This window comes from Aptenodytes patagonicus, chromosome 4 (assembly GCF_965638725.1).
Source record: "Aptenodytes patagonicus chromosome 4, bAptPat1.pri.cur, whole genome shotgun sequence".
In the NCBI taxonomy this organism is placed as follows: domain Eukaryota; kingdom Metazoa; phylum Chordata; class Aves; order Sphenisciformes; family Spheniscidae; genus Aptenodytes; species Aptenodytes patagonicus.
This window is the reverse complement of record NC_134952.1, coordinates 44498407-44519217: the sequence shown is the minus strand read 5'-3', so window position 1 is coordinate 44519217 and position 20811 is coordinate 44498407.

The following is a 20811-nucleotide window of genomic DNA, read 5'->3' as shown; positions in this document are numbered from 1 at the left end:
CTAAAATACAACTTTCCAACAGAGATCTTTACGGCAGGTCAACACGAGCTAAGAACCAGTGTCAGGCAGCCTGATGGTAAGCTGCAGCTCACACTTCATTGTAACACAGTGGAGGAAAACAAGCCACATTTTGGTGTCAGCCCTTGTCATATATCTCCACCGTGATATGACGCTATGCTGACTCACTCGGCACTGTTGAATTAAGTGCAGTGCTGTAGGTCTGTCATTTAAATACAGAACAAACTGCTGAGTCTAAGCCACTGTGCAAGCAGAATTATTTTTTTTCAACTGAGATATTACACTTAACCACCTAAACAGAAACTCTAGACAAGCTAGACAGAAAATGATGCGTTATAAAGCTTTTCCTACAAAAGGAGTTGAAACACACATTGGTTTTGGCTCATAAAGATCCTTCTTGGTAGACTAGATTTTACTACTTTTGCCCTGACTTCCTAGAGTGTGACAAATTTTTACGATCCAGGCCTTTCCAAGAATATGTGATAAAAGTAGTGCAACAAATGTTCAAGAAAATGATGCAATATTACATTTTTGAACCATGGAGACTTTCAGTGTAAAAATCCTAAGAAAACAATATATTCAGTCAGACATGATACACAGAGGAGGAAACTAATTGTACATAAGCTAGGGGGCTAAATGTTTGCATCCCAGATTCTTACAAAAACAGAGGTATCGCAAAAGCAATGTACAAGGGCACTCTGAGGCGATCAGAGCAACAGTGAGTAGGAGGGTTGCAGTGTTAGCTGTTCTTTCTTGTGGTCTACAGAGACAATGATACGATTTACATTAACATCATAGGCTAGCAGGAGAATGAAACTTTTTTAAATAACAAAAAGGCATAAATAACAAAAGGCAGTAGCAAAAAGGCATGAATTAATTGGTAACCTGAGATTTTAGGCATAAGGCAAAAATAAATTTAAAGACAGAAGGCAGAAGGGAAAAATGAAGCAGGAGAGACAGGAAGGCAGGAAGGAGGACTAACTGACTTGAGGTTTGAGCTGGAACTTTACACACCCATCCACCAAACTGGGATGTTCATGCATAGGCAGTGAAGTGATGTGTGCCAAATAAAAACTACGGACTAGTGTATAGAAGATAGGTAACTAATGCATCATAAAAGCTCCTTTGCCACTTTCAAGTGTGCAGCCATTCTCCTTGTTCTCAGATTAGGGAAAACTAGACTTCTTGCTGTACATCTATAAGATACATTCTTTTACTCGCTCTGTCATGTTCCCTGCTTTCTCTGTCCATCCTTCAAAGCCTGACTCCAAAACAGAACAGTGTCTCAACAAGTCCCCTCAGGATTTCATTGCCAAGCTATGATGCCCTTGTGCACATACGTAATTTCACTGGAAGGGGAAGAACTGTTTGAGATGAATGTACCAACGATTCACATGAGGCTGTAATATCATATTATTGTATTACTTAAACATGATATCTAGCTTCCCTTCCCTTCCCTTCTCATTGTAACTCAAAGGAATGAAAGTTTACAATTCTTTATCCATACTGACTCTTACCATTTTTTTCCTGAGTTGTTACATTTAATCTTGAGCACAGCAGAGTTTCTAAGTAATTTCTACCACGTTTTACAATGCACTTCACCATAAAAATCCATCTACCACTTGTTACATTTTTCTACCTCTGTCCCCGTTGAAATCCTTCATGGTCTTCCCTAATCCTGACAATTAGCAGCTATCCATTACTAACTCTGTCATCACTCCAGTTAATGTACTTTCCAGATAATTAATACGCACCCTTAACCCCTTAAGCCCCATCAATCTCTAACAACAGGGTTGTATGCAAATAGCTTAACTTACTGCAGCCATCAGACTGCTTTAACACATGCTAGAAAATCATAATTGTTTGAAGATATATCCATATTCTATATCACGCTTTGAGACTAAAATTGAAGCAAAATAATACAGTGTTATAGATAATCACTGAAACATAACAATCTACTTAAAACTTCTTTGTACTAAGTTTCCGCAGCTTTGTCAGCTCTTTCACCTAGCACCTTACTTGAACTCACCCTACTGCCACTAGTACTCAGACCCTCCACCAAATCAGCAATGGTGGTGGCAGCAGCAGTGACATGGAGTAAGGCATGGCCATGAGTCTCCTTCCTCAGAGAACCATTCAGAAAAAAAGTCCTTTCTACAAGTCCTGTGGACACCGTAGGTGATGGAAGAAAAACTGTCCATTACTGAAATCCAAAGCGGTATAATTCTATACACAGAAGATCCTCTTATACTATTTAAAGTCTGTTTTCACCACTTATTACCAGTCTTTATCAAAGGCTTGACATAAGGTCTTTCCAAATGTCTGTAAAAGATGGGGTTGCAGTAACATTATATTAGAAAGTAGATATAAATTGATTACTTTCCCTGTTGTAATGGAATTGTCAAGTAACTGGAGCATCCATATCGGTATCAGAGCTGACACTGAGCTTGTTATTGCTCATAAAAATATGTATAAATGTTTGGCTTTAATCAGACATGGACTTTTTTTTAATTACTTGATATCAAGTATCAATGAAATCACTAACATGGATCCTCAGCTTCTAGCTGAAAGGTTGGGCGAGTCTCCAGAGACACATTATTCTCAGACCAAAAAAGAAATCCAGCTGATCTAGCACAAGAGGGAACATTTATTTATTTAAATTACAGATTTTTGGAGGTGTTTCCCCTGCTACATATCATCAGCAACCTGTCAGCTAGCCTGTCTATGCTTCACCAACCAAATGAACAGTGAAAGGAAAAAAAAAGTCAAAAGCGTTCACATTGCAAAAGTTAAGCATCCTTTGAAACTAGCTTTTTTGTAAAACAGAAGCGCTATAACATACAAATAATATTAATGTATAAAATAATTAATTCACTTTGTAACTGAACATGATTCAATAGTTGTGCAATGAGTCTTCATTAAGAACAGAAGATAAATAGTAATGTATTTCCCTCTTCTTCAAACACTTTAAAAGGAAGCTTTTCCACACTATCAGATTAACGGGAGATCAGCTGGAAATATCACTTACTCTTTGATGAAACTAGCAGCATTTTGCAAACTGGTCCTTAATCCAAAAATTAAACTCCCAAAACTTTAAGAGAGTAACCCAGAAAGCATATGAACGAGCATATGCACATGCTATTAAAAACAGAAACATGTAATTCTACTTGTACTCAAAAACTGCAAAGAGCAAAGGTCTCCTGCAGAGATGCTTGTCCAGAATCATCACAAATAGAGCTAACAGGGCCCTCCAGAGGCCACCTAGTTTGTTCTGTTGCTCCCTGTGTTTTGCAACTGTCTTTTGCATGCTCAAAACTCTCCACTTGTGTTTCTTCACTCTCTTTTTTTTTCTCCTTGGTTAAATTACTCCAGCTCTTTCACTCTCTGCACACAGTCTGCCTACTGTTTACTCTCTCTGCTCTCCCACACACACTCTGTGGTGTGCTGCCTCAAACTGGATGCTCCACTCTTATTAGTATCTCACCGAACTGGGTAGAGAAGAAAACAACTTTTTATGTCACAGACGTCCCTTTGGTTGTGCCTGTTGCTTATTGCAATGGCATGATGCTGTTGACTTACAGCCAGATTAGCTAGAAACTCCATGTCGTTTCCCAGAAAACTTACCACTTGTTGTCCATAAAGAACTTGTGCAGTTGATTATCATTGCTTAAACATAAGATTGCATTTATCCACATTACATTAATCCATTATCATTAATTTTTTTTCTTACGATTTTCCAAGAATATTTCAAGTTCAAGTCCTGTCCTCTAATCTGTCTATACCCTTAACAAGCATATTCTTTATTCCATTATTTATGTCTTTCTTATGGTCCTAAAAATGACCCTCCCAGAATGCACTGGATATATTTTTTTTTGACAGTAAATCACTGATAAAATCCCTTTGAGCACAGTTAATCAGAGTTTTACAATTACCTTCTAATAGTTTCATCTAGACTATGTTTCCTTAGCTTATTTATGAAGATGTCAAAAGAGACAGATACCTCTTACTACATTCAAGATGAATGACTTCTATGGCTTAGTAACTCACAACAAGGCCTATTAATCTGTCAAAAGGAAATTAGCTGTTTTTTGACAAATCCATGTTGCCTGGTACTGATTTCTTTGTAACCCTCCAGGTGCTTGCAAATAGTCTGACTACTTTTAGAAATTGAATTTGAGTGGTTTGATGTAAAATTTCTTACCTTGGCTCTCCCTTCTACACCTATATTTCCCTCCTCACAGTATTCCAGTACTTCCACTTTATTTCAGAAGATAAAAATCCTCAAAGATAACAGCTGGCAGTTCTGAGATGGCATCAGTCATTTCTTTCAGTTGATCGTGCCCAACGTATAACATGTCATCAGCCTTTCCACTGTGTGGGATTTGTCATGCCTCATACTTGGCTAACAGCCACTGCCATAAAAATTAAAGCTATTTTTGAAGTCACACACATTTTTGAACTCTGAATCCACTAATATCAGTTCATAATGATTTCTTCATTTTGCAAAATAAAACAAAGTAATGTCATACTTTGAAATAAATCCTTCTCTTTCTATTTAAAATTAATTAATCATCTCCCTACTGTCTTTTTGTGTAAGAAATAAAACAGGTACTCAGATACATTAAGAATAAGATACAGGAGGCTGAATTTTCTAATCTTTAGGTCAATTTAGGGTCACACAAGGTATCTGAGATTTTTTTTCTGTACAATGAAAAAAATCTTACTGCAGCAGTTTCTTCCTTTGCTAGGATAAAAGGCTGGAGTAAAAAGGAGGTCAATAGCACCCTGGGGCGGAGCACAGACAGAAAGGCAGAAGAGCTGTCCAAACAGAGTAGTTACACCTGATATGCTGAGACATCATTTTGGGGTTGACAGGGACCTTATAGTTCTTCTCACCTTCCTGATTCCCCAAGCAGAGGGAGACCAGCCCATGCACCTCCCACCTCCACAAACATCACCACCACAACCTCCCGTTCTTTGTTTTTCACAGTAATGAATGAGTCCTATGTACATGGAAAGGAAGCAACTGCTGGAATGGCTGAGTGCTTGGTAAAGCAGAACCATGGGAGGACGTACCATGGAGACTCTTGCACCAGAGCCTAAACTAGACTCTTAGCCCCTGGAGTTAAGGTTATGTGGCCTATCACACATCAGTGACATTTAGACAGATTTACTTCAAAAGAAAAATATCAAGTCTAGAAAATTCATGAACAGGGACAAAGCAGTTACTGCACTGTAGTATCAGAAATTATTTTTAAAGCATTTGGTATATATGGAAAATTCAAAGGGCAAGCTTAAAATTTAGGTTTCGTTTTCAGTGAATACGGAATCTGAGGTAGTATGAAAAGTAATCACTGAGACTATGGAAATTATCATGCAAAAAACTACAACACCCATTTTTTCTTTGATATTTATGATATCTCTGACTGCATTCATTATATGCAAATATTCTCTGTCTAGTTTACTCAAAGAGTTAGTTATGCTCTCTGTGTTTACTGTTCATTCTTGATATTTGATGCTTGTTGATTATGGTGTGCAAGCGGCCCTTTAAGCCATACTGATTTTCATCCCTGACTGGATGATTGAAATTTGTAAGCAAAATCTTCTAACATTTAAACAAAACATAATCTTTAAAAATATTAAAAAAAAAAAAAGACCAAAAAAATCACTAGACAGGTCACACAAATTTAGATTGTTCTTGGATTTTTTGCTATTGCTGTGATTCAAAAACAAAACATAGCTCATCCGCATTAACATGAATAAGTAGAAACCAGAGAAAACTCTGGTTTCTGGACTGTTTATTAGTTTAAAAAATCCACCCTATGTCATTTAAAGAGTTACGTGTCTGGCTCTAGTAGCACGCTCACACTCCCGAGACACATAAGAGATGAAGGAATATACATTTTGGCATTACATTTATGCCGAATTTATGAATATATTTTGGGATTTCAGAGAGCTAATTTCAAAAGCAGATAGATAAATAATCAGATTTAAAAGTACGGTCCGTGCTTCTTGCACATTAGATAGTATCTTGATTTCTATTAAGACTGAGTAGGAGTCAGGAGAACTTAATGCCACCAGCAAGACCTCATGTATTTCATCATTCTCCAGAACTTTACAGAAGTATGGATGATACCTTCTAACTATCTCACATTTAAAATGGTATCTAAAACATATTTTCAAAAGAGTATTTTTAATAAAACCAGAGGGGAAAAACCTATTGAGTTTTCTACATTACTGTTACACCTACCTTCTTTTTATATCTTCTTTAGATACCATATAAACTAAGAGTCCTATAATTTAAAAATTTCCATCTGTAGATAGTGGGAAGTAATTTCAACTTTTACACATACTCTGGTTCAAGATCTTCAGCACAAGTGAAGTTAGAATGATTTATTCCTGCTAAGATTCTTGTTTAATATATTATTATATACATAACACAATATCAAACCCACATAATATGATTGCTGGAGGGAGTGGATTGAAGGCAGCATCCTGTCAGGAGTTATAAAAAAGGCTGTGTGTGACAATAAAGCAGGAGAGCAATAGAGAAAAAAGACTGAAAGGTAAAGGGAACATTATTATTACTGCAAGATCTGCAGAGTACTGTAAGGTTTGGAAGGTACTTTCTAGGACTTGTTAAATCTTTTCATATAAAAAGAAAGTGAGCAGGGCATACTTGTTAACCTGTTAGCTAAGCATATCACTGTGGAGAAGAAGTGTGAAGCAACAATAAATGAAATTTGTCTGAATTATTCTTTCAGATCCCACTGAGGAACAAACAGCCACAGAGGTAATACAGAGTATGGTAAAGATGGTTTACAGCAGTATATTGCAGTTACAGATCATGCCACTGTCATTTAAAATGAAAGCCTTAGAAGTCTATACTTTAAAATGCTACACTGCCTGTAAAATACATGAGTTGCCCCTTCTACAAACAGCACAGATACTTTTCACTCTTTCATAATACATAGCTCTGGCCTCACACAGGTTAATTACAACTTTTAAGGGCAGATAGAAAACACTTCTTTTAAAATATTACAGTAATCTTTTCTGCTTGCCATAGAGCTTATCCATCAGCTGCAAAGCTGCTTTATTTTGAAAGGAACTCATTCGACCCATATTGAAGTCAAAAGTCAGACTGGCAATGGGAACTAGCTTGGGATCTTAATAACTTTTTGACCCTTGGCAGCATCCCAGTTGATGATGGGCTTCAAGGGTCTAGACTTCTTAACACTGATTTCATTTGCCCCTCCTTCGAAAGAAGTGGGCAGGTAAAAGGTATTTTTTGACATGCTTGTCTAAAGCATAAGGACTATGATTGACAGCTCCATTCCTGAAGCACAATGGCATGTCTTAACTGCAGGAATAAAGCCTACCTGTGCGCGACTTATTTTGAGCCAGCCTGGGACTAAGGAGTCAACTTCTACAAGTACCAAGAACTGCCTCTCATCTTGCCAGCCTCCATCTTTCAAAAGAAAGACATTCTTCTAGAGCCTCGCCTCTGGCAACATGTGCTTTCAGAAATGCATACATTAAAAACCCAGGCCACTGTCAAAACATAGAACTATTCCAAAAATGAAGCTGCCTCACCTACCCCCTGCCATCTGGGTGAAGATGGGAGAGAATGAGCAGTTAGTAGAAAACATCAGATTCGTCATTCATGAAGCCTAAATTACATTTACTTCTTTGAAAAGTGGAGGTTTGGAAGCGGGAGGGAGAAGCAGAATATGCAGTTGAGGAACAGAGGACAATGGGAAAGAGGGGCACAAGGGCTGTGTCTTGTTTGGGAGAGATGGGATGAGTAGGTGGGAAGGGTGGGAGGAAAGAAGTGCAGAGCTGAGGAAGAGTGGGATGAGTGGTGAAGAACACAGGCAAAAGGAATGAAAAATTATTTGTAGCATAAATTAGAGCCACACCTGTAAGCCCAAGACGAGCCTTGCCCAACTACCCTGCCTCCCCTTACACAATGTCCTGGTCTGGAACAAGGAGAGATGTAGGGAATAAGTGCAATAACTATACAGGAGGCTTTGCTTCAAGAAGTGAAAGGAACCCATGAGTTCACCTAAAAAACATCACCCCAAGGCACTGCTGAATTTGGAATTTGTTTACTTAGGTGTTTCCTTTATGTTAAGTGGCTAATAAATTCAAAAGCCTCCAATGACAAAAAAATTAACAGTGGATAAATAAACAGTGCAACAAAAAGCTATTTCTAGAGCTCCAAAGCTGAGGGGTCATGCAGTAGCATTACAGGTTTCTTTGGGTGAGGAGTGTAAGTTTGGAATAGGGTGGCTGCAAAAATTGTAAAAGGCAAGTGATCTGTGGCAAGGATTTAGTGATTTTGGTTACAGAAAAAATTACACTGTGTGTACAACATGCAGACTATTGCTAAACTGTCTATAATGATACACGAATTGATAAAGTAACTCAAAAGAGCTGAAAAGAAGAAGAAAACATAATTGCACTTGAAGTAACAACTTCAAAGATGCAAAATCTGCAAGATCCCAAACTCCCTTAACTGTCTAGCTAAGTGATACTGTAACCAAATGCTATATCAATCTGCAAGTGTTGTATTTATCTCAATGAACAGGCTAGAGAGCTTGCACAGTACATAAAATGTCTGGTATACTTCTTTCTACATCAAACCACAGGAGAGGAAAGGTGCAAATGTCTAGGACCTCATAAGAGATAATGAAATGACTCATAGAAATCAAATGCAAGAATTAAAAAAAATATATTTTCTCTGAGAGGGATTCAAAACATACCAAATAACAGCCAGTACCAATTAAATAGTCCTCAGACTAGAAATGCTAACAGCTTGTGAAAAGTAAAGCAAAGAGTAAAGAAAGCAAAGCTGAAAAATCCCTATCAGAATCACCGTTAACAAAACAGCTATAACATCCTTTCCTCTTTGCCATTAATTTGCTGCAGTCAGGGTAAATGCATGCCGTGTAGAGGAATGTCTTATGGCACAAATTTTGAAAGATATTTAGTTTTCATTCACAAAAATGCCATTTCCCCTAAAAGGAGAGAGAGACATTTGTTTCACGAACTGAGGGACATTTCTTCAAACATGGAAATTACCTTAATATCATTTAACTAGTTTCTTCCTCCAAAATATGGGCCGAATAACTGTTGTATAAACTAAGTGTGTAAATATGAAATACCTGAAATGTTAATTCATATCTAGTCCTATCAGCCTGAAGTAATATGATTGTCCTACTGCTTCTTTCTGCAAACAGAGAAAAAGTAAAACCATTCTTTTTTCTCTCAATTAAAAGGTCTCTGGGAGTAATGAAAAGTCTTGGGAGTGGGAGAATAGTGGGGTTTTTTTCTTTTAAATAGCATTAAATAAAGCAAATTATCTTTACTGAGATCTGCTTAAAGATACAAACAAATCCTTCACAAATTATTAGCACTTCCATCTAACTCCCAAGTGTCATTTCCACACACTAACCAAAATATTCCGTGCAATCCAGTAGGAAGTATTCACAGAATTGGAACATTTCCTGTGATTGCAAGCTGCATGAGCCTAGCAGTGAGATTTGTAAGCTTCATTTAATAAAGGAATACATTTGGATGCTTGTCCAAAGACTATCCAAATTTACTGAAAAAGACACTGGACTTCTACTGAGTGCAAGGAGATACCACAAGGATATACATTCAAACCCTGAAACAGAATACGTGCACACTGTATGCCAACAGCAAAATGATGGAATTCTGTGTCGGTAACTACAGGTAGGTTCTTGCCTCCAAAAATGCCAAGTACATTTGTGCGACATTCTCTATCGTGGCCATGTCAGGAAAGGCTTTTTTTAAATTGGCTTCATTTGAGTAGAATATACAGGCACTGCAAAATGTACTACTTCCAATAATAATTTCCAGATTTTGCATATAAATAATTTCGAGGGGGCATTAACCAAAAGAACCCCAAAACAAAACTTCAAACAGTAGAAAGGACACTTTGTTTACTGCTCGTTTCCAGCTGAGCCAAGGTAAGAACTGCAGAGACATCAGGAAGTCCTGGAAATACACAGCATGCATGCAGCTCAGGCACATAATCAAATTCCTCAGTGTTTACCTCAACTCATAAAGCAGTCCAAAGTGCTGGGAAAGTTAGAAACCTGCACTCCATGAAACAAAATTTGTACCACATTAGGACTGCTTTTTGATGATACAACCACCATGCCTTTACTGCACAGTTGCTTGGGATAAAACTCAGATAAATGCCCTAATTAGCTGGAGTGTTAGAGCACCTAAAATGTGTGCCTTCTCTCCCATTTCTGATCAGTGCCACTGATGCCACCTGGCAGGTGAAACTATCACAGGTTTCCATTTCAACACCAGCAACACAGAACTGGCCAGAAGTAAAAAGGAGCTGCCAAAATTATACACTCCCATTGTTTGAGAAAACAAAAAATGTGAATAAAGCAAGCTAAGATAAACACGGGCAGGTCCGCATGCAAAAGAGGAGTTGTACAAGCAGAGCAAACCAGAGCCAACAAGAACGTTTTTAAATGCAGCATTGAATTGTTCAGTGCAATAACCCCACACTGCATTATTAACAGGAACTAATTTTTCTTTCTTATACCTTCTTTTGTAGACAACTACTGGTATTCCCAATTTCTGAGTAAGAACTAGAATAGTAATAAGCCTGATCCAAAGCCTACCAAAGTCAGTAAAGCTCTCTGTCAAGATGAAGGTAATCTATGTGATTTGCCCTGCAACAGAGATGTAGGATACTGACACTTGCGTCTATGACTCCAGACTTAGAAAAAAAAGTTGTCTCTCCAACTATCATGGATGTAATTTTTATGCCTACAACAGAGAAATGTATCAGGTCTTACTTCTGAGAAAATAGTGTCTATGCAACAGATTGTGGTCAGGCCATGAGCCATCACTTCTATTAATAACAGTTACATGAAGACCTAACGGACTTTGCCTATTTTTGAGCATAAAAGTTTGAAATATAAAAAAAAAATCTTTATGTGATTGTTTTTCCATCTAATCGTACACACAGTCAGTTTAAGCAGAAAAATTATGAAAGCAGCAATTCAAACTACCTGATCTATTAACAGCTGATCTATTAAATCCTAGCCAATACACTTTTGTCATTAAACCACAAAGGTTTATCGCTGAAATTGCTTCAGAGAAATCATCCAGAGAGCTATCTGATGTAACACAGCAAGTTAAAATTATATTCTTAAATGCTGATATGACTTGGGGAGCTTACCAGAGACCTATATAAGTAATCTGAAATGCAGGGCATGACAAGAAATAACCCACAGAGTATAGTTACAGAATAAAACGCGATCATCACTGAGCTCCCGTCAGTCACGCTTGTCTACGATTCCTGCAGGAGAGAGAATATTTACTCAGATTCCCATATTCATTTGCCTGCCATGCTTGTTTTGATATCCACCTGACAATCTGAGCAGAATGAGTGGCACAGGCAAATGCTGAGGAGTGTGAGCGCTGAGATGGTCTGCCTGACGAGTTGCTGTGATTTCGTTCCTCCCTTGCCTGTCACACTTCATTAACCAGCTCTCACCGCAGCCCTGTGCTGCTGAGAGACCCGCTCAGCCCCTTGTTCTGGATGAGAACTGCGGTTACCTCCTCCTGCAGCAGCAGATTCCCCATCTTCCTTCCCTCTCTACACCCAACGCTGAGGCCGCTTGTGCCTGCGTGTGTGCAAAGGCGCGTATACACATTGCACGACTGAACGTGCCTGGGCTGTGGGAGGTTGTTTGCTGTTTGCAGACTATTAAGCAAGAAAGCCTCGAGTGCTTCGAGGACCGCTCCTAGGCTAGCGTGCAGGAGAGAAATACTTTGTTCCTCGCTGTGCCTTTGACGACGCCTCTGAGGTGAGACAGACAGGTCATAATACATCTAGCCTGCAATTCGCATCAGGGTTTAGACAGCAGGCTTGCAATAGCAAAACACCGCCTGCAGCAAAAGCAAAGTTCTCTCTCTTTACTTTTATAATTTATATAATGACAAAAAAATTAAACTACCATCAAACAGGTAATAGAAAACCTGATAGTTTAGATACACAGAGATATAACAAGTCCTTTTTTTCCAGTTTAACATTCAGTAGTTGCATTAGTTTCTCCAAAACACAAGCAGTTCTCTGAGATGAGGGCAAAGGCCCATTTTTGAAGCGTGCCATTTAGGAGAACAGTGATGTTTCATTTCTAGATGAACATTCACAAATTCTTCATCTGACTCCTGCATAAAATAAGCTTGATCCTGCACTATACTGAGCAAATATTTAGTTTTCCTTGTCTTGTGTGCCATAATCTTAATCTTTTGAACTATTAACACTCAGTGAGTTCAAATCAGCTGGTCATTTGGGAAAAAGTGGGCAGGGGAAGTGAGGCAGTGATTTCCGAGTCACCCCCTCTCCCCAAACATAATGTCAATAATTAGGAATAAATGCAGTGGTCATATGTGGCCTTACAACATACTTGTTTGCAATCCATTTCAGTGCAAAGTACAGAGTATTACAGTGCATTTTGGAGTGTAAATTTATCATTCTTTGAAATTATTTAGGCTGTTTTTTCCCAATAGTGGGGAGTAGAGGTTTAAGGTTTTTCTTCTTTTCTTTCTTTCTTTTTTTTTTGCAAACAATATGTAGACACTAAAAGTGATAACTAGTAACATTTGGAACAACTAACTATAGCTCCAGTCCTGTAGCAGAAACTGTTTACATCTCTGTGAAAATCCCCATTTGGCAAATTTTTAAAGTGTGCTTAATATAATTTAGCTACTGTCACTATCAGCTTCTTCTGAGCTTCAAATGTTTGAATTTATTCTAGTTAAGTTCATAAACCCTTACATAACAATGCCGTTATGCCACACAGTGCAAACAAATACATCTGAGGAAAATGAAGATTTAAAAATTAGAACTTTTTTTAAAATGTCAGGAAAGAATTAACAACTTTAATTTAGAAAATCTCCAGTATTTTAATAATATAGTTAAAATGTAAGCAACATATAATTGACTGCAGCAAATCTAAAATATGGTCCAAGATGGAAGGACATAAAATCTACCATTTTCTTTGAAATTTTTATTTACTAGCTACAAAGACAATCGAAAGTTTAAAAATTCAATGTATTAGCATTTCAGAAATCTGACCAACTCTAAAACTGCAAGCCAGACCAACATAACAGCAGCTAGCTTGCTTTCAACTATGGTCAGAACCAGAAGAATTCATATATTGGACAAATATGGAATACTTAATCACTGAAGTTCGCTCAATTTTCTCTCAGTTATTAACCATTTTTTGTGCTGAAATATGAAAGTCTTTATACCATAAAAAAACTTGTACACAGTGTTATGTACTATGTAAAGGTGGATTTACATCTACTAGTTTAGGCTTTGGTATATCTTTTGTTTTAATTAATATTATTTTTCTTGTATGCAGAAAATGTATATCAGAAAGACTTCCTAATGAATCAGGCAATTAGATAAGTTGCATGGTTTAATAAACTGAATTTTAGAATGAGATCCTGGTTCTCCTTCAAATGAAACACTTGGACAGAGTGTACGGTGCAAGTTCAGGTGGAGGAGGCAGAGCTCTTATCTGTGACCTTCCCCCTGGACCAGGTTTCTGGAGGTTTTAGAGTGTTGCAAGGTTGTTTCACTAAAGGAACTGCCTTAAAGAGCACGTATTCCCTTCTTCATTTGCCTTCTTTTGACACAATTCCCCAGGCCCCTACATGAGAATAAGGCTTTCGGGGAAATGTCAATATCAGAATGTCATTTATTTATAGTTATCAATTCAACTTTTCTGAATGATAACCAGCATCACAAGAACTGGGGATTCCTAAACCTATGAGGAATCTGTACTTGCTCCGTTTGGTCAGCTTTGCAACTGCTTCACACTAATAATCAGTAGAAAAAGCAACGCTGGGAAAATCCTTTTGAATAAGCAATAAACATTAATTTGTACTTTCCTAATAAGGAGCTAAAAAGTACCCACAGCACTAGAACATTGCTTGAATATGAGTCAAACCTATGAACAGAGGATGGTACACAACATGCTACAAAAAGTTATAAAAAAAGCAACATGTACACTTTAATGATAACCCAACCAGACCTTACACGGTCTCATTTCCACACTTATGGTCTTCATTAATTCCTTTGCTGCAGCTGTATATATTTATGCAACAACAGTCTTCCACAGGGAGTTGATTTAAATAGGAGAAAAAGTGGAATATAATGAAAAGATACAGGTACTTCATTCAGGCTTATAGAGTTGATATAAAATTCAGAGATACAGCTTGATACAGTGCCGTGAATATCCACTATACTGGCTCTGCATAATGATGGTCCCTTTGATAAATATGAGATGCACTATAACATTTACACCATAAAGAATGTTTCAGCCCTTGCCTTTCTATAGTTTGTGAGTGCCATCCTTTAAGATCAAATAACAGTTACTGACTCTGAGTGGATTAAGGCTTAAGCTTTTTTTTCAATATGAATGATAAAAGGCTCATTTTTTTCTTCTACTGTGAAATGTTAAAATGCTGGTAAAAGCATAAATTGTATTAAAATGGAACATTCTGTGAATAACTTAACAGCATCACAAAAAGGCAAGAAAATAATGCATTCATTTTCTCATTCACTTATAAAAGCTATAAACTATAGACCCCTTCAGGGAGCATTAGATATCATTTACAGTATGAAAAGGAATGGCTTTCAGATAAGGAAATTAATCAGCATGAGTTCTGTGGATCTGTTAACTACAGATAATAGTTACTGAATATTTTTTAGGCCCTGAAATCAATAACCTGCAGCCACTCTCCCTTTGCGACCACTCCAGACATTGTAAGCCATAGCAGGGCTCTCTTTAATTAGAATTTGGGTCATTGTAAAAAGTGACACTCCAAAGAGCTGTTCAAAAAGAAAAGTTTAAATTTAAACTTTTCTACCAAATTTGAATCAAATCTAATTAATATATATTTTAAAAGCCCTACACCCCACCAAAACAAAACAAAACAACCACCTCTGCAAGCTTCCAGTGTCTGCATCTATTCAATCAAATACAGATTCTTATCACCATTAGCCCTAACAACAGAATATCAATTTTACTGGTCAACTTTCAGGCACTAACACAATTGCCAGGTGCATGCAGACCTTCCTCACCCATCTAAGCTGGGGCTGGGGATCCCACAGCCAACAGGATCTCTGGGTGGGCTGGCTGCAGAGGTCCTCATGTCCACAGCACCAGGCCGCGCATGTCACAGAGCTGCCCCTCAGACCCTTCAACTTCTCGGTCTCTGGCTCTGGAAGACACTGCTGACAGCCCAGAAGGTGAAAGCAGGATACCAGAGTTTCTGCCATCTCTGCTTCAGAGCCAGATCCAAACAGTTTCAAACTGTGAGATCACATTTTCTAGCATCTCTAGCCGTAGGACTAGCACAAAGGAAGTTCTTGCACTCTACCATCTGAATATCAAACCAATAACTCAGGCTGTGGGCTTATGCACTTAATTCAGAGTGATCTTGCTCATTTTTATTCCCTGAATGATTCACTTTTCACACAGATGTACTGCCCTGTCGCTTCAATGGCTTAAAATTATTTATTATCCCTAGAACTGGAATTATAAAATACAGTCATTCACCCTAAAGGAATAAAATTCATAGCATTTTAAGCAAGAAAGAGATCCATTCCCCTCATTTTGAGTCTCTTTCACACATTATGTTCTACATTGGGCTTTGGCAGGATGAGATATGTCTGTGCTGCTGGAGATGCTGTCTTTCAGATAATGAGACATAACGCCAAAACTGTCACGTCACTAAAATACCTCATAGCATTTCTTTAAATGCTTTTCCAGGACATAACAAGATATAATAAAGAATGATATCATGCAGAAAAAGAAAAACCAAACAAATAGTCCTTAAACTGTAAAATTATTCTTAGTAGCCTGCTATAGTGGAAAACAACAAAGATCATATGATCACTAACTTGAATAACTCAAAGAAAAGATAACGCTCTGAAATAAAAATAAATGAGGAAAAGAGCTTTGATTTTCAGAGGCTTCCACAGTAAAAACTGTGAACAGAATTTAATGTAACTTTTTATCCATTTCTCAAAGGGAAAGCAATCTCTCTTGGGTTAGCCAAATGTATCCCTAAGTAGGCTCTGATTTAAAAACTAACTAAAGACCCAGAATGAGTACTAGAGATAGGTCTGACGAAGTCAGCTGTTGAGGTAACTTGTTAAGGTTCCCAAGCAGATGAAATATTAATTTGTAAGAAGATTTCTTCCAGAAGTAACTGATCACAAATCAGAGAGGTGCCAACCAAAAGGCGCAGCCATGCAGAAAGACAGAAAAAGATTACTGCACATCATTTTTGTCCCTCACAAATCTGGACCTACTTTAGGAGCTTTACTGATATGAGACGGCTTTGCCTACAACTGCCAGAAAGTTGTCATCAGCCCACAAAATCTGGAATTAAGACTTCCAGCTGCACAATCTTTCTCAACACAATATAGTCTCCCATCACAGAGTTTGCCTAGCGTGGCTGCCTGTGGGTTCAGGAGTCTTCTGGAAGGAGAGTCTCTCTTTTCTCTAGTTAAGGAGTCCCTAGCACGGGGCAATACTGGACTGTCATTCCAAATAGCAGAGGTGACCTTGCAGCAATGGCAGTGGAATACAGACAAAAATAAGCATTAACAACAGGATTTCCATAAAAGGACAGTAACCTATATACCATCAGAAAAGGCATTGAGAAAATTGTACTGCCTCTGCTGTAAAAAAACACTCATGCTCCAATTCTCTGTGGCTTTTTTACGTTTGTTAGTAACTGCAGATTATGGTGATGCATTAATCTTGTCTCTACTATGTGTTCACGTTGCCTTCTAATAGGAACAATCCTCTTCTTCAGTCAAAAAAAGTATACTAAGCACTTGATTCTGTGACAGTACAAAGTCTTAACAACAGTTAATCACACAAACAAGTGAAGCATTGCATGCCTGAATTAATACAAAATGATGAACATGAATATTTCTAAATATTCTTTTAGATGCACTGAGAGCCTGGCAGGTTTCTCTGAACAATTTGTGATGCTACTAGAAATGCCTTCTTGACAAGACTATAAAATGACACAATCATGTAACTACATATTACAGTGGCTACCACCATAAAATCATCAGTTGTTGTAAACCAGCAAGATTTCACAGAGTTCCTACAGGGTTACATCAAAATACAACAGCTGAAGTACCAGATCTACGAGCTACAATTTGCTTTCTGTTACATTTATGATAGCAAATCCTGACAGAAATTTTGGGGGGTTTTGTGATAAACTGTGCAAGCTAAGGGAAGCAAGTATGAAGCCTTTAATTAGAAGATCTGAACCTCTGCTGATTTAACACAGAAAAGACACACGTCATAGCATTCTCTCCATTTTCTAGAACATCCACACTTGAAAATGGTAATTCACAGAAGGCTTGCTGTGCTCCTACGCCAGGCAGGGAGCTAACAGAGCACAGATGAGCTTCTTTAGAAAGAGACCTAGATGTAAATTCCTAGATACACATGAGAAAACCTAGAACATTTTCCCCAAGTGGAAAAAGATTATTGTTCCTAGTGGCTAGTGCTTTTCTGTGAAACCACAATGTCCCTTCTTGTCTCTGAACATTCAACGCATTTCTCTTAGCTGGGAGAACCACACAGTCACAAGGAATAACAGTAACTTCATATTAAATAATTCTGACAGAAGGCCCCATCTTAGAAAATTGATTTCCTGACGGCTTGTTTGACTAGCGCATGCTAAAAGCAACTGCACAGTAAGATCAAGCACAATATTGACAACCCCACCTATATGGAAAGTACAGACACACACGCACAGTCTATAAATGTCTTCAGCAAGGCTTCTGAAAACATATACTCCCAAAACTACTGTGGAAAGCCTGCAGGCTTCATATATTTGCTTTAGATTTGCAGATATTTCTCAGATCATTAACAAAGGCTCCAGCCAGCAAGGCTTGGGCCCATATTTTCAAATCACCAGGGAATTTATTTTTCATACCACACCAAGCCAGTTTCTCAGCTAGCATAAATTATTACAATGCATTTAAAGTCACACATGCATCACAGTCTGGATACATGCAGTGTACCCACTGTACTATGGATATGCTATAATTACAACAGATACAAAGCACGCTTCCCCACTTTATCAGGCCTTCTTTGAATGCACTATAATGTTTTTACTCAGATGTCCTACCTAGGATTGCGGCAGCTAAAGAGTCATCTGTTGTATTAGGATGCTTCTTACTTTGCTGTTCACAGAGTTAGTGAATCAATATCTGAGAGCACACCCTTTTAATTTGACTATTAATTCTGGACATTTTTACAGTGAAGAATCCTCAACCACAAAAAAGGCCAAGGCACCTGAAATGTCTGGCTGATAGGAGTGGTGGAGATATCAGCAGATACTGCTATTGGAATGAATTGGGGTCATGAATATCCAGATTATGCACAGATGCACTGGCATCATCTTTGGCACATCTAAGTCTTCTATCCATGGTGTTCACGGAAGATGTGCTGCAGCTGGTGCATGTGGAACTGGAGATCACCCGTGTGTCACTGATGCTTGCTGTTTTAGCTCTCAAATGCAAACACTCTGATAATCGGGGAAATGAGATGAAGACTGAACATAAAATTAGCAACACGGTGACAAAGGAACATGTCAAAAATATTTCAGAAGTCACTGAAGTTGCTAATTTGTGCTAACATATCTCCTTTTGCTATTCTACTGGAAAAAAAACAGGATTAATATTTGTAAGTTCATATTTGTCTGGGAAAAGAGAAGCATGAGCTGTCAGCTTAGTATTTATGTGTCATAACTGATAGATCCGAGTGAAATATACATATGACAATGTTGTAATTTCCTTGTTCCTCGTGAAAGTGTATTTTGTCCACATACAGTACACCCCTGCTATTTATTATCTTTGCAGACAGTTCTTTATTTCTTGCCCTCTCACTCACTCTTCCGCCATCATCATTGCTACATATTTCTGAAAATTTATACAAACAGTGTCCAATTAATATGTATGGTTTTCTACTGAAGAGGAGCAACTCTACCAAAAGTTTGATAGAATATAGGAAGTTTAAAGCAAAGCATTTATTCATGGTTACCTAATGACAAGGTTCAGGCACAACCTCTTCTGTGCATCAATCTTCACCCTTTAGAAGTCCCACCAAAGTCACTTAGGACTACATATGAAAATGGGACGAGATCAATCTGAGGGAAGAAGTGGGAAAAGGAACACATTACTGAAGCTTACTCCATCACCAGTCTCAGTGGAAATAACTGTCAAATCTGACTAAACTGGAGGAGCCATTTTTACCGTGGGAACAGGCAGCACATGACAGATGGCAAGGTATAAGAGCGTCTTGTAGTGAGAGACAGTGTCTGAGTAAGGACAGATTCTGCGACTGAATGTGTTGTGACGAACAGCCGGCTTGAGCAGTCAGCTTGAGGGAAGTGTGTTGTATTTTGCCTGCTGAAAGGGTCTAATTGCCTTTTTTTTTATTTTCTTTTTATTTTTTTGGTACGTATCTCAGCCAAATCAAAGACCCAAAGTGCTATAAGGGATGAGCAGGAATATTCTGAATAGCCGCTCCACCATGGAAAATTCTGGGTCTGTAAATTATTTAACCACTACTGAAAAATGATTATGCTTCCCAGGCCAGCCCTTTAGGTGATAAAACATACTTATCAGCATCAATGAAGCTGTATCGATTTAACACAAGTGAACACATGTTTTTTTTTACTTGGGAATCAGTGACTGGTTTTTTATTTCTTATCAGTCAACAGCACAGAGCCCCCGACAATAGGGAATGATTACAACTGCAAAGAGTACATCATATTCACCACCAAGTGTCATTAATCCTTTAAACCTTCAAAATGTAAAAAGGTCAGTATTTTTGTTTAAAATTTTTTAGCTATATGAATAGCAAGTGGCCTTTGGGTCACACATTCCCTTTCAGTGAATGGCCAGAGAGATTATGGCCTCTGCTTTCCACTGAGGCTTCATTTTATTCAGATTATCATCATCTTCCAAAGAAAGCAGCTTTTGCCAGTTATGATTACCCTTGTAGCTACGTCACTGCTCTGAAAGAATCTTCTCCCCATACTATGCAGTCGCCAAGCCTTCACGAAAGGAATTGGTGATGGATTCACAGAAATATATATCCGTTGTCCTCACAGCCCTCGCCAAGCTATGCCAAACCTTGCTACCTGTGAGTAAATCAGAACTTAGCTGAAACCCCCAGTAGCAGGAAATTTATTTCCAGTGAAAGGACGGACACTAAGCACAATTCATGAAGTATAAATCTATAGTTCATTACAGTCTTTACTTAACCTGTTCTTTCTCATGTGTGAGAGTGCTCAATGGAAAGGCAAAGGACCAACTGCAAACTTAAATGCTTTGACAAGCCACGCATGTAGAGTCAGAACTGAAACTGTTCGTGACAGCGGCAACAATTTTGTCATGTTTCTCCCTTGTCCACATCCTCTAAGATATGTATCTAAAATATACCGCAATTTATATAAAATTTGAGCAATCAGGTTAACTGCACATCCCTTTCCTATCTTTGGTTTGCATTCTGTGATTAAATGTTGCTGCCATTCTAGCAAATATGCCTCTTCTATTAAGTTCAAAATTGCCAGAATTTCTCCCCACGGTCCTGCTTTGTCAGAATTCCCAGTAATATCAGAGGCATTTTGACTAAACAAAGACTACAGGCCATGTAGAAATTTACAGAAATTTGGCCA